The sequence below is a fragment of the Neomonachus schauinslandi genome, chromosome 10, assembly GCF_002201575.2.
Source record: "Neomonachus schauinslandi chromosome 10, ASM220157v2, whole genome shotgun sequence".
NCBI classification, from domain to species: domain Eukaryota; kingdom Metazoa; phylum Chordata; class Mammalia; order Carnivora; family Phocidae; genus Neomonachus; species Neomonachus schauinslandi.
This window is the reverse complement of record NC_058412.1, coordinates 76,215,544-76,230,265: the sequence shown is the minus strand read 5'-3', so window position 1 is coordinate 76,230,265 and position 14,722 is coordinate 76,215,544. Positions and strand designations below refer to the sequence as shown.

The 14,722-nt window shown below is 41.1% G+C and overlaps 1 long non-coding RNA gene across 1 annotated transcript; it reads right to left on the bottom strand.

Moving 5' to 3' along the window:
* Positions 1 to 4,845: 4,845 nt before the first annotated feature.
* LOC110590496 lies at positions 4,846 to 14,690 on the bottom strand. Its single transcript, XR_002480957.1, has 3 exons — positions 14,666 to 14,690; positions 11,321 to 11,364; positions 4,846 to 4,948 (listed from the first exon to the last, which is right to left on the bottom strand). It is a non-coding gene; the product is annotated as an uncharacterized LOC110590496 (long non-coding RNA).
* Between the last annotated feature and the right edge of the window lie 32 nt (positions 14,691 to 14,722).

The following is a 14,722-nucleotide window of genomic DNA, read 5'->3' as shown; positions in this document are numbered from 1 at the left end:
CTGACACTCATGTGGCCACGTCAAGGATATGGATTGACTGTGCTAAACGAAAAAAAAAAAAACTGTAGCAACTTGTGGAATTTTGAACTATATTTCAGGCTTTTCTCTTTACGGATGTTGTGATGTCTTGATTCTAGGTAAAGGCCAGCCCTTTCTCCGTCCCCAGGGGAGTGGGCAAACCACCAAGGAAGAGATACCTATCTCCTCATGAAGGGTTGTTAGGGCCATAACACCCACCTACTGAGTGCCACCGCATTCATAAAGTATGGGCAAGAATTTGAACTTCTTACAACCAGTGGCAATGCCGAGTCTCACTCGGTTTCCTGACAGAAAATCTGCGTAAACGTTAGTAATGTGTGCTCATGGCAGCTTTCCACTCTACAGGAAAACTGGTAATCAGGTACTTAATAGTACACAGACAATGCTTCCAGTTCTGACGGCTTTTTGGTAAATGAAAGAAATAAAATTTCTCTTTTGCTGAGACGTTAGTGAATCATTAAGAATCCATACAGTGGAAGTGGAAGTAAGCCCAGGCAGTAGAACGTTTGTTCACAAAAATGCTTTGGTTTTTAAAGTGCCCTGACAAAGAATAGTCACATTCTCCCCTTGTCCTGATGTCACCCCCGACATTTATATAATGTTTTGATTTGTATAATGTACCTCCTATCCTTTTTGCTTTGCTCCACAGGCCCAGTATCTTTACACTGAGAGAATGTGCCAGAATGCTGTCGGCCAACTGGTTTAGTCAATAGCAAAAGTGGTTCCAAATGCAGTAAAACCCTAAAAATAGAGGATGTAAATCTAATGTTCACTTTGAAAAATCTACGTTCCTAAAATGTTCATAACGGCATGATTCAGATAGCTAAAAAGTGGGAACAACCCAAATGTCCGCCAACTGATAAATGGGTTGACGAACTGTGGCATTATGCATACAAGGGAATACTGTTGGGCCACAGAAAGGACTGAAGTACTGATACAGGCTACAGGGTGGCTGAACATGAAACCTGTTACATGAAAGAAGCCAGTCACAAGGGCGCCTGGGTGGCTCAGTCGGTTAAGCGACTGCCTTCGGCTCAGGTCATGATCCTGGAGTCCCGGGATCGAGTCCCGCATCGGGCTCCCTGCTCAGCGGGGGGTCTGCCTCTCCCTCTGACCCTCTTCCCTCTCGTGCTTTCTGTCTCTCATTCTCTCTCTCAAATAAATAAATAAAATCTTTAAAAAAAAAAAAAGAGAAGGGCGCCTGGGTGGCTCAGTTGGTTAAGCGACTGCCCTCGGCTCAGGTCATGATCCCAGGGTCCTGGGATCGAGTCCCACATCGGGCTCCCAGCTCAGCAGGAAGCCTGCTTCTCCCTCTCCCACTCCCCCTGCTTGTGTTCCTGCTCTCGCAGTCTCTGTCTCTGTCAAATAAATAAATAAAATCTTTAAAAAAAAAAAAAAAGAAGAAGCCAGTCACAAAAGATCACACGTTGTATGATTCCATGGGAAATATCCAGAAGAGACAACTCCGGAGAGCAGTCAGTACATTAGTGGTTGCCAGGGACTGTGGGAAAGAGGGAATGGGGCGTGACAGCTGGTGAGTGTGATAGTGCTTTATGGAGTGATGAAAATGTTCTAAAATTAAGCAGTGTTGGGGCGCCTGGGTGGTTCAGTCAGTTGAGCATCTGCCTTCAGCTCAGGTCATGATCCCGGGGTCCTGGGATGGAGCCCCGCATCGGGCTCCTTGCTCAGCGGGGAGTCTGCTTCTCCTTCTGCCCGCCGCTCCCCCTGCTTGTGCTCTCTCTCTCTCTGACAAATGAATAAATAAAATCTTTAAAAAATTAAATTAAATTAAATTAAGCAGTGCTGATTCACAACTCTGTGAATATACTAAAAACCACTGAATTATATACTTAAAAGGGTGAATTTTATGTTATGTGAATTATATCTCAACAAAGCTGTTATTTAAAATGTGTATGTGTGTGTGTGTGTGTGTGTATGAGGGGATAGATGAAACAAGATTGGCCTAATTAGTGCATAGAGGTTCATACTACTCTTTCTACTTTTGTATGTGTTTGAAAAATTTTGTAACAAAAAGCTCAGTGTGCCTGTGGGCTACCCTCCTACAGAGGTCCTCTGAGAAAGCTTCAGTCAGGAAAAATGTTAAAGTTACCCGCTTCCGAGCAAGAAGTCCCTGCGGTGGATTCAGGGAGGTAAGGAAGGTAGAGGTGGGGAGAAATCCTGCATTCACCATTCCACCTGCGGGAGGAGAACACCATTTCCCTCCCGATTTAGGTTCACAGGGAGTCTCTTACTTGGGTATCTGCCACACTACACTTGTGACAGGACCTTTGAGAGGGTAGAGCTCTGTACCTTGCCAACAGTCCAGGAAGAGAACAAAGAAGAGGGTCTCTGCTCCTCTCTTCTTTGCCATAGTCTGTATCTCTCCTGAAATCCTTCAGCCATAACGGCCTCGAGCTCCAGGATACTGCGGAACCAGAAGGTCTGTGAAGTCACACCAGGAAGCAAGATGGAGGGCAGTTCTACAGGGGGAGGGGGCAGGGCCCGGTGTCTGTGGAGAGGGACGAGAAGGGGCCACTGGCCACCCTGAGGAAACAGGCTTTCCACCCACCCCTTCGGCTCTGCAGTACCCTCCTCCGTCCTGTGTGCGCTGCAGCCTGAAGATGGTAGGATATTAACCAGGACTCTTAAGTTGTGCATGACAGAAAAATCAACTAAATCAACTTAAGTGAGGGGCACCTGGCTGGCTCAGTCGGTGGAGTATGTGACTCTTGATCTTGGGGTTGTGAGTTTGAGCCCCATGTTGGATGTGGAGATTACTTAAAAATTATACACATACACACACGTATCAGCTTAAGTGAATTGGAAGTAGCTAGGGTAGTCAGAAAAATCTTACACTAAATCAAGATATTGCATTAGGAAAGTATTGTTATTTATTGTATTATATATGATTATAACTCTGGGGCACCTGGGAGGCTCAGTCGGTTAAGCGTCTGCAGCTCAGGTCATGATCCCAGGGTCCTGGGATGGAGCCCCGCCTCAGGCTCCCTGCTCAGTGGGGAGTCTGCTTCTCCCTCTCCCTAACCCCCACTCATGCTCTCTCTCTCTCTCACTCTCTCTCTCAAATAAGTAAATGAAATCTAAAATACATATATATATGATTATAACTCTGAAAATATATACAAAAGTTGATGTTGTCACATGTGTATCACTGTTTCCCCTATTATGTTTTATAAACATAACTATTTTTAAAGGTAAAATCTTTATATTATAGCATATTTAACTGTACATTCTTCCCCACATTTTTATTTTGCACTGAATCCCACAAATTATGTAGCCAGCCCTGCCTTTAGCCCTTAGGCTCATGCACTGTATGCAGTCGGGGACTGAAGAGACCTTTAGGGGACAAAAAGTTACACAAAAAGTTATATATTAGAATTCTGAGTGACTCAGGCATCTTAGCTTACTGGGACTGCCATAAAAAAGCACCACAAAATAAGGGGAGGCGTGCTTAAATAATAGAAATCTATTATTTTATAGTTCTGGAGGCTAGAAGTCCAAGATCAAGGTGTCAGCCGGGTTGGTTCTTACTAAGGCCTCTCTTCTTGGCTTATAAATGATTGTCTTCTCCGTACATCTTCACATTATCTTTCCTCCATGTGTATCTGTGTCCATATTTCCTCTTCTTATGAGGATACAAGTCATACGGGCTTGGGACCCACCCTAAGAACTTCACTGTAACTTGATTGCCTCTGTAAAGACAGGCCAAATAGAGCCACATTCTGAGGTACTGTGCGTGAGGGCATCAACATATAAATTTAGGAAGGGGGATACAATTCAACCCATAACATTAGGTAATGGCAGCCCCATAAAACCTACTTCTCTAAAATATCTTCACAAAAACAAAAAATAGAACAACAAAAGCAACATATAAAACAACACAAGACTCACACCCTCAGCATACCCAAAAGACAGAAAATGTCCAACTTCAAATTATCAGTAAATAGAAAAATAAACACTAACTGCAGGCACTGACTCCCTCACTTCTGCCACTTGCCCTTGTTGTGAGAAAACACAGCAGCCCAAGATGGTCTAAAATCTCCTGCAGAAAGAGTAAACCTACCCTATGTGTGGAAATACCAAAAATGTGTCCTGGTAGCTGGGAAAAAAATACCCAGGGGAGGAAAAGACATGAGAAAAGAGATGGGTGAAACATCAGTGGAGCAAAACCTTGGAAAGGGCTGAGTGTGGGCTAGGTGTGAGGTGGAAATGAAGTCCACTGGGGGCCTTTTACCAGAGAGACGTCACACAGTGCTGAGGGTTAGTAGAAACCAAGGCAATGGAAAAAATAGGCTAACTTCAAACTCAAGAGGCACAACCACCTAACTCTTGATCCTCACTGCTCACTCCTGTTACTCTCCCCATCTCAGCAACAACTCCATCCTTCCACGCACTCAGGCCAAAATCCAGGGTTCATCCTAGACTCCTTTCTCTCTCACCACACATCCAGTCCATGAACAAATCCTCTCTGTTCGATTTTCCCACACATCCCCAAGTCTGCCCACCTTCCCCACCTCCATTGCCCCTGTGGGGACTACACCAGCATCACCTTCATTTTGCTGCTGATGAAATAAGAGGCCAGGTAAGTCCCCTTAACATTCTTCAGGCCACTACTGAATCCTAGTGAGTCCTATTCCCAGAATACTTACCACCTCCTCTCCCATTTACCCCTTCCCTTCCCTCCCATCTGCTCACATCACCAGAGGAACAGAATTCAGGCTGCTTTGCAACCTAAGTGCACCCTATGGCACTTACATTTAAGTGATCATTAGCCTTTTTCTGCCTCATTTCTCTTATTTCCAGGCAGATTTGTTGAGTATCTAGGCATGAAGGGAAAACATCTATAATTATGCAGTCATCCAGGTCGAGAGCAGGAGTCAATAAACTTTTTCTATAAAAAGCCAAATAGAAAATATTTTAGGCTTCAGAGACCACATATGTCTCTGTCACATATTCTTCTTTGTTTGTTGTTGTTGTTACCTTTTTTTTTGAAGATTTATTTATTTATTTATTTGAGAGACAGAGAGAGCATGAGCAGGGGGGAGGAGCAGAGGGAGAGGGAGATGGAGAAGCAGACTCCCTGCTGAGCAGGGAGTCCGATATGGGTGGGGCTCAATCCTAGGACCCCAAGATCATGACCAGAGCTGAAGGCAGAAGCTTAACTGACTGAGCCACCCAGGTGCCCTTTTGTTATCTTTTAATAATGTAAAAACCACTGAAAAAAGTCAATGAAACAAACTGAGGGTTGCTGGAGTGGTGGGGGGTGGGAGGGATGGGGTGGCTGGGTGATAGACATTGGGGAGGAGATGTGCTATGGTGAGCACTGTGAATTGTGTAAGACTGATGAATCACAGACCTGTACCTCTGAAACAAATAATATATTATATGTTAAAAAAAAAAAAAAGAAGAAGATAGTAGGAAGGGAAAAGTGAAGGGGGGGCGGAAATCAGAGGGGGAGATGAACCATGAGAGACTATGGGCTCTGAGAAACAAACTGAGGGTTCTAGAGGGGAGGGGGGTGGGGGGATGGGTTAGCCTGGTGATGGGTATTAAAGAGAGCACATATTGAATGGAGCACTGGGTGCTATACGCAAACAATGAATCATGGAACACTACATCAAAAACTAATGATGTAATGTATGGTGATTAACATAACATAATAAAAAAAAATCAATGAAACCAAAAACTGGTTCTTTGAGAAAATCAGTAAAATAGATAAAGCTCTAGCCAGACGGATGAGGGAAAAAGAGAGAAGACATCCATTACCAATATCAGGAATGTGAGAGTAGACATCACTACAGATACTACAGATGTTAAAAGGAAAATGACATTACGTAATGAACAACTTTTTGTCAATAGATTCTACAAGTCAGATAAAATGCACAGATTCCTTAAAAGATATAAACAGAACTTGTTCAAGAAAAAAAATAACCTAAATAGCTCTACAAAAAAGAAATTGTTTTTCTTTTTAAAAAAGAAAAAGCTCGGGACACCTGGGTGGCTCAGTCGGTTGAGCGACTGCCTTCAGCTCGGGTCATGATCTCAGGGTCCTGGGATTGAGCCCCACACTGGGCTCCCTGCTCAGCGGGAGGCCTGCTTCTCCCTCTCCCACTCCCCCTGCTTGTGTTCCCTCTCTCACTGTCTCTCTCTGTCATATAAATAAATAAGACCTTTAAAAAAAGAAAAAAAGAAAAAAAAAAAGCTCTATGTTAAAGAAACTGAATTTGTGGGTACAAACTTTCCCACAAAGAAAACTCAAAGTCCAGATGGCTTCACTGGTTAACGCTACCAATATTTAAGGAATAAACATCATCAACTCTATACAAACTCTTCTGAAAAGTTGAAACTGAAGAAATACTTCCTAACTCATTCTATGAGACCAGCATTATCCTAATACCAAACCAGACAAAGATATTATAATAAAAGAAAACTATAGGCCAATATCTTTCATAAAAGATGCAAGAATTCTTTTTTTCTAAAGATTGTATTTATTTATTTGAGAGAGAGAGAGCACAAGCAGGGGAAGGGGCAGAGGAAGGAGAAGTAGACTCCCCACTGAGCAGGGAGCCCGATGTGGGGCTCAATCCTGGGACCCTGGGATTATGACCTGAGCCAAAGGCAGACACTTAACCAACTGAACCACGCAGGCGCCCCAAAGATGTAAGAATTCTTAACAAAATTTTAGCAAATTGAATCCAACATTATTTTTTAAAGACTAACATACCACAACTAAGTGCGGCTTATTCCAAGAATGCAAGGCTGCTTGAACATTCAAAAATAGATAACTGTAATTCATCACATTAATAGAAAAATCATATGATCATCACATTAGATGCAGAAAAAGTACTTGACAAAATCTACCATCCATTTAGGATAAAACTCCCATTGATGTAAAATAAAGGGAACTTTCTCAGTTTGATAAAGGGCATCTATAAAAAATCTACAGTAACATATATCATAGCAAAATGCTTTCTCCCTAATCTCGGGATCAGTGCAAAAATGTCATTCTCACCCCTTTCATTCAACATTGTTCTAAAGGTCTACCCATGCAATAAGGCAATAAAGAGAAATGAAAGGCATATGAATTAGAAGGGAAGAAGGAGGGGCACCTGGGTGGCTCAATTGGTTAGGCATTAGCTTGATTTCAGCTCAGGTCATGATCTCAGGGTAGTGACATAGAGCCCCACATGGGGCTCCAGGCTGGGTGTGGAGTCCGCTTAATATTCTCTCTCTCAAAAAAAAAAAAAAATCTCTCTCTCCCTCTGCCCCTCCCCCCTCTTAAAAAAAAAAGAGAAAGGAAGAAGTAGAACTGTCTTTATTCTCAGTTGACTTGATCATCTACGTAGAAAATTCTAAGAAATCCTAAGAAAAAATGAGTTCAATAAGGTGGCAGGATACAAGGTCAATATTGAAAAATCAATTGTATTAACAGAATGGAAAGACAAGCCACAGACTAGGAGAAGATATTTTTGAAACACATATGTAATAAAGGGCTTGTATCTACAATATACAAAGAATTCTTGGGACACCTGGATGTCTCAGTGGGTTAAGCATCTGACTCTTGATCTCAGCTCAGGTCTTGATCTTGGAGTGGTGAGTTTGGGCCCCATCTTGGGCCCCACACTGGGCATGGAGCCTACTTAAAAAATAAATAAATAGGGGTGCCTGGGTGGGTCAGTCGGTTAGGCAGCCAACTCTGGATTTCGGCTCAGGTCATGATCTTGGGGTCCTGGGATTGAGCCCCGTGTTGGGCTCTATGCTCAGTGGGAAGTCTGCTTCAGGATTCTCTCCCTCTCTCTCTGCCCCTCCCCCTGCTCACTGTCTCTCTAAAATAATAAATAAATAAATCTTTAAAAATTAATTAATTAATTAAAATATACAAAGAATTCTTAAAACTAAAAAAAAAAATTAAAAATGGGCAAAAGATCTGAACAAACACCTCACCAAGAAGATATACAAGTAGCAAATAAGCATGTGAAAAGATGCTCAACATCATGTGTCATTAGGGAATTGCAAATTAAAACAGTAATGAGATGCCATATACAGCTATTAAAACAGCTAAAGTCCAAAACACTGACAACAAATGCTGGTGAGTATGTGCAGCAACAGGAATTCTCATTCATTACTGGTGGGAATGTAAAATAGTACAGCCACAGGACACCTGGGTGGCTCAGTAGGTTAAGCGTCTGCCTTTGGCTCAGGTCATGATCCCAGGGTCCTCGGATCGAGCCCCACATCAGCTGCTTGCTCAGCAGGGAGCCTGCTTCTCGCTCTGCCTGCCGCTCCCCCCGCTTGTGCTCTCTCTCTCTCAAATAAATAAAATCTTTAAAAAAAAAAATAGGGGCGCCTGGATGGCTCAGTCGGTTAAGCGACTGCCTTCGGCTCAGGTCGTGATCCTGGAGTCCCGGGATCGAGTCCCGCATCGGGCTCCCTGCTCGGCGGGGAGTCTGCTTCTCCCTCTGACCCTCCCCCCCTCATGCTCTCTCTCTCTCTCATTCTCCCTCTCAAATAAATAAATAAAATCTTTTAAAAAAAATAGTACAGCCACTTTGGAATGAAGTTTGGTGGTTTTTAACAAAAAAAGCATAGGTTCACCATCCACCAATCACACTCCTAGGTATTTACCCAAATGAGTTGAAATCACATTTACACAAAAAGCTGCATATGAATGTTTACACCAGCTTTGTTCATAATTGCCAAAAATTGAAAGCAACTAAAATACCCTTCAATAGATGAATGGATAAACAAACTGTGGTACATTGAAACAATGGAATGTCATTTAGCAATAAGAAGAAATAAGCTATCAAGCCACAGAAACACATAGAGGAAACTTAAATGCCTAACACTAAGTGAGAGAAGCCAGTCTGAAAAGGCTACATGCTCTATGGTTCCAACTATATGACATTATCTGTAAAAGGCAAAACCAAACAGTAAAAAGATCAGGTTGCCAGGGATTCAGGAGGAGGGAGGAATGAATAGGTGGAACACAGGTGATTTTTTAGGGCCATAAAACTATTCTGTATGATACAGTAATGGTGATTATATGACATTATGTATTTATCAAAACCCACAGGATGTACAAAACAGTGAACCCTAGTATAAGCTACAGACCTTAGTTAATAATAATGTATCAATATTGGTTCATAAATTATAACAAATGTACCACACTAAAACAAGATGTTAATAATAGGGAAAGGGGCGCCTGGATGGCTCAGTTGGTTAAGTGTCCTTCTAGTGATTTTGGCTCAGGTCATGATCTCATGGCTCGTGGGATTTAACCTCAAGTTGAGTCAGTCTCCCTGATTAGCAGGGAGTCTGCTTGAAGGTTCTCTCCATCTGTCCCTCCCCCCACTCGTGCATGGGCACACGCACTCTTTCTCTCTCAAATAAATAAATCTTTAAAAAAATAATAGGGGAAAGAGGGGAAGGGGTGGAGGTATATGGGAACTGTTACTTTCTGCATCATTTTTCTATAAACCTAAAATTGCTCTGAAAAATAAAATCTATTTTTAAAAATCAATTGTATTTCTATCTACTGACATTAAACAATTAGAAATTGAAATTTAAAAAATACTATTGATAATAGCATCAGAAATATAAAACATTTAGCAATAAACTTGATGAAAGAGTATAAGAGTATAAGAGTATAAAAATTCTTAAAATAATAATATCAAAGAACAACAAAAAAATAAAAATATAAATTAAAAAATTAAAAAGTAATTAATTAATTAAATTTAAAAAACAACAAAGCGTTGGTGAGGATGTGGAAAAATAGGAACACTTGTGCAAACTTGTGCTGCCACTGTGGAAAACAGTATGGAAGTTCCTCAGAAAGTTAAAAATAGAACTATCCTATTATCCAGGAATCACACTACTGGGTATTTACCCCCAAAATACAAAAACACTAATTCAAAGGGATACATGCACCCCTGTGTTTATTGCAGAATTATTTACAATAGCCAAATTATGGAAGCAGCCCAAGTGTCCATCAACAGATGAATGGATAAAGAAGATGTGAGATAGATAGATAGATAGATAGATAGATAGATAGATAGATAGATGATAGATACATGCCATAAGAAAAGACTGAAATCTTGCCATTTGCAACAACATGGATAGAGCAAGAGACTATAATGCTAACAGAAATAAGCCAGTCAGAGAAAGACGAATACCATATGATTTCACTTATATGGAATTTAAGAAACAAACAAAAAATGAGCAAAGGTTAAGAAAGAGAAAGAGGGAGAAACCAAGAATCAGACTCTTAACTATAGAGAACAAACTGATGATTACCAGACGAGAGGTGGGTTGGGGGATGGGTGAAATAGGTGATGGGGATTAAAGAGTATGCTTTATCAATTAATGATAATAATCAGAACATTTTAAAGACCTAATACGGAGAGAGACATACTATGCTTATGGATCAGAAGACATTATGTGGGGGTGCCTGAGTGGCTCAGTCAGTTAAGCATCTGCCTTCAGCTCAGGTTGTGATCTCAGAGTCTGCCTGGCTCAGGTCATGATCCCAGGTCTTGGGATCAAGCCCCACAGCGGGCTCCCTGCTCCGCGGGAGGCCTGCTTCTCCCTCTCCGTCTGCCTGCCACTCCCTCTGCTTGTGCTCTCTCCTTTTCTCTCCCTCTCTGTCAAATAAATAAAATAAAATATTTTTTTAAAATAAGATAAAATTTATGGGGCGCCTGGGTGGCTCAGTCGTTAAGCATCTATCTGCCTTCGGCTCAGGTCATGATCCCAGGGTCCTGGGATGGAGCCCCGCATCGGGCTCCCTGCTCTGTGGGAAGCCTGCTTCTCCCTCTCCCACTCCCCCTGCTGTGTTCCTGCTCTCACTATCTCTCTCTCTGTCAAATAAATAAATAAAATCTTTAAAAAAATAAAAATAAATAAAATAAAATAAGATAAAATTTAAAAAATAAAATAAGATAAAATTACTAAACAAAAGTAACACATGTTACATGCAATAACATGAAGCAATCTCAAAATACATATGCTGAGTGAAAGAAGTCAGACAACAAAAGATACATACAGATGAGTCCATTTATGTAGTCCATTTACATACAATTTAAAATCCCACTATATTACAATTTATTCTATATATTTAAATATATAAATACTGTATTATGTATAACCATGTAATCATATACAATAGAGAATTCTAGAAAATGACAACTAATCTATAGTACAGAAAGTCCTGGCTAGTGCTTGTCAAGGATAAAGGGGCGAAAGGGGGAGGAAAGGAAGGGCTTACCAAGGTGCATGATGTACTGCAGGGCAATGTATATCTTCATTATCCTGATTGGGGAAAATGGTTTCACAGTGTATTCATATGTCAAAATTCACCAAACTGTACTATTTATATATATGCAGTTTACTGTATGTCATTTCTATTTCACAGAGCGTAAGAAAATGCAATGTATAACAAGGTGACCCTATGTTTTCACCTGTGAGATACACAAAAATGAAACAGAATGATAGGGTTCTGATTTGAAGATAGCAAATTACACCCAGGCATCTGACTCTTCAGTTCACCCCAATCTTCCATCCTAAGTGCCCAAGGAAATAATAAGATAAGATCTTAAAAGGAAATCCAACAGAAATCAAAGGGGAAGCACTCAGGCTACAGCAAGAACTCATCCAATTTTCAGTTAATTTAGTTGACAGTATTTCCTTAATAGTTTTGCTTGGTCACTAATTTTTCTCAAATCATTGGTGGCCACAGCTGGGTATCTGTAGTAGAAAGAATGAGGAGGTAGCATCAGGCAGAGCATTCCATCCTCTCTGTCTTTCTTTTGGGGTCTGTCTCTCGGGGAAATCCCCAAAGACCCTATCGGATGGTTCTTCCAGGCATGCTAAGAACTGACCTGCATTGGTAACTTTTGTCTTTATTGGTAACGTGGGTATAAGGAATAGTTACTGAAATTGAGAAGATCAAAGGACTCTAAGAGCTAGGGAGCCATCCAGATAAGAAATGGGGGAGGGGCGCCTGGGTGGCTCAGTCGTTAAGCGTCTGCCTTCTGCTCAGGTCATGATCCCAGGGGCTCAGGTCATGATCCCAGGGTCCTGGGATCGAGCCCCACGTCGGGCTCCCTGTTCCGTGGGAAGCCTGCTTCTCCCTCTCCCACTCCCCCTGCTTGTGTTCCCTCTCTCGCTGTCTTTCTCTGTCAAATGAATAAATAAAATATTTTTAAAAATTAAAAAAATAAAATTAAAATTAAAAAAAAAGAAATGGGGGAGATGCTGAGAGAAGCTAGAAGGAGCAAGGAAGGAGTGGCTGGCCTTGCAGGTTTGGGGGATTCTCTCACCTTATCACTCTCTCCTGCCCCTCCCAGTTTTTCTTTCTCTTTGTCCCTTTCTCCCTCCAAAGTAAGGTTTCTGAGCTCCTCCTCTTCATGGTTGTCTTAGAGGATAATTGATGAGCCTGCCCTCCTGCCTCTGTAGCCAGGTTCGCTCAATAGCCTTCAATAACATGTACTTTGGGGGCCCTTTTCAGCCACTCCTCCCCCAGCACTGTTGCCCCTGCTGCCCAGGGTTCATGGAGTTTCTTCGCAAGCAGAACCCTAGCACTTCTTTCATAAATGCTTGGCTGTTTGTCATGCAGATACTTTTCCACTTCAGTTTTTTTATTTCATTTAAAAAGTAATATATCTGAAAGGCAGACATACAGACCAATGAACTAGAACAGAGAGCCCAGAAATATGCCCTCACATATGTGGTCAAACGATTTTGACAAATGCCAAAACCATTCAATGGGGAAAGGACAGTCTTTTCAACAAAAGGTGCTGGGAAACTGGATATCCACATGCAAAAGAATAAAGTTGGACCCTTACCCAACATTATATACAAAAAACCCAAAATGGGTCAAAGTCCTAAATATAAGAACTAAAACTATAAAATCCTTAAAATAAAACAGGGCAAGGGGTTGCCAGGGTGGCTCAGTTGGTTAAGCGTCTGACTTCGACTCAGGTCATGATCTCAGGGTCCTGGGATCCAGCCCTCCATGCGGCTCTCCTCAGCAGGGAGTCTGCTTGTCCCTCTCCCTCTGCCCCTCCCCGGCACGTGTGCATGCTCTCTCTCTCTCTAAAATAAATAAATAAATAATCTTAAAAAAATTTTTTTTAAATAAAACAGGACAAAAGCTTCAGGACATTGGATTTGGTGATGATTTCTCAGATATGAAACCAAAGACACAGGCAACAACAACAAAAATAGACAAATTAGGCTTCCTGAAAATGCAAAAAATTTGTGCATCAGAAGACACTATTAACAGAGTAAAAAGGCAATCCACAGAATAGGGGAAATATTTGCAAATATCTGATAAAGGAGTAATATCCAGAATGTGTAGAGAGCTCCTAAAACTCAACAACAAATAATCAATTCAGAAATGGACAAAATATTTGAATAGACATTGTCCCAAAGAAGATATACAAATGGCCAATAAGCACATGAAAAATGCTCAACCTCACAAATCATTAAAGCAATGCAAATCAAAACGATGATGAGATACCACCATATACCCATTATGTTGGCTACTAAAAACAAAAACAAAACCAAAACCAGAAAATAACAAGTGTTGATGAGAATGTGGAGAAACTGGAACCCTCTTGGGCTGTTGTTTGGAATGTAAAATTGTGCAGCTGCTATGGAAAACAGCATGGCCGTTCCTCAAAAAATTAAAAATAGAACTACCATATGATCCAGCAACCCTATATGTGGCTATATATGCCAAAGAATTGAAAACAGGGCTTCAAAGAGGCATTTATACACCCATGTTCATTAGGTAGTGTTATTCCCAGTAGCTAAGATGTGGAAGCAACCCAAGGTCCCTCAAGAGATGAATGAATAAGCAAAATGTGGTATATTCATACAATAGAATGTTATTCAGCCTTAAAAAGAAAGGAAATCCTGTCACATGCTACAACATGGATGAACCTTGAGGATATGCCAAGTAGAATAAGCTAGTCACAAAAGGGTAACTACGAGGTATCTAAATGCATAGAAACAAAGTAGAACCGTGGTTGCCCTGGCCTGAGGGGAGAGGGAATGGGGAGTTACTGTTTAATAAGTACAAAGTTGCAGTTTTACAAGATGAAAAGAGTTCTGGGGATGGATGATGGTAATGGTTGCGCATTACGAATGTATTTAATACCACTCAACTGTACACTTAAAAATGGTTAAGATGGAAAAAAAAATGGTTAAGATGGTAAATTTTATGTTGTGTGTATTCTGCCACAATAAAAAAAATGAGGGGAAAAATATATATACATGAACAAGTTATAAACAATTCAATAGCAAAAAAAAAAAAAAAGTATATTGTAAAAAAAAGAATTCTCCCTTCATTCACCCACATTTACCAGTGGTCCCTTTCCCATGTGAGCCCTGAAGTTGCCTCATATACTCTTTGGAGACTCTCACACATATAACATTTTGAACACTGTGTCTGGCTTTCTTTGCTTTGACTTAGCCCTATGTCCTGATGTGCTTCATATGAGATTATATAAAACTTCATTATTTTTAATGGTTGCACACTGGCCCATTTTATGAATGCATACTTATTATTCCATTTGCATAAAGTTCCTAAATAGGCAAAACTAACCTTTGGTGTTAATTCAGGAAAGCAGTCACCTCGGAGGAGGAGCCGGGCAGCGACTGA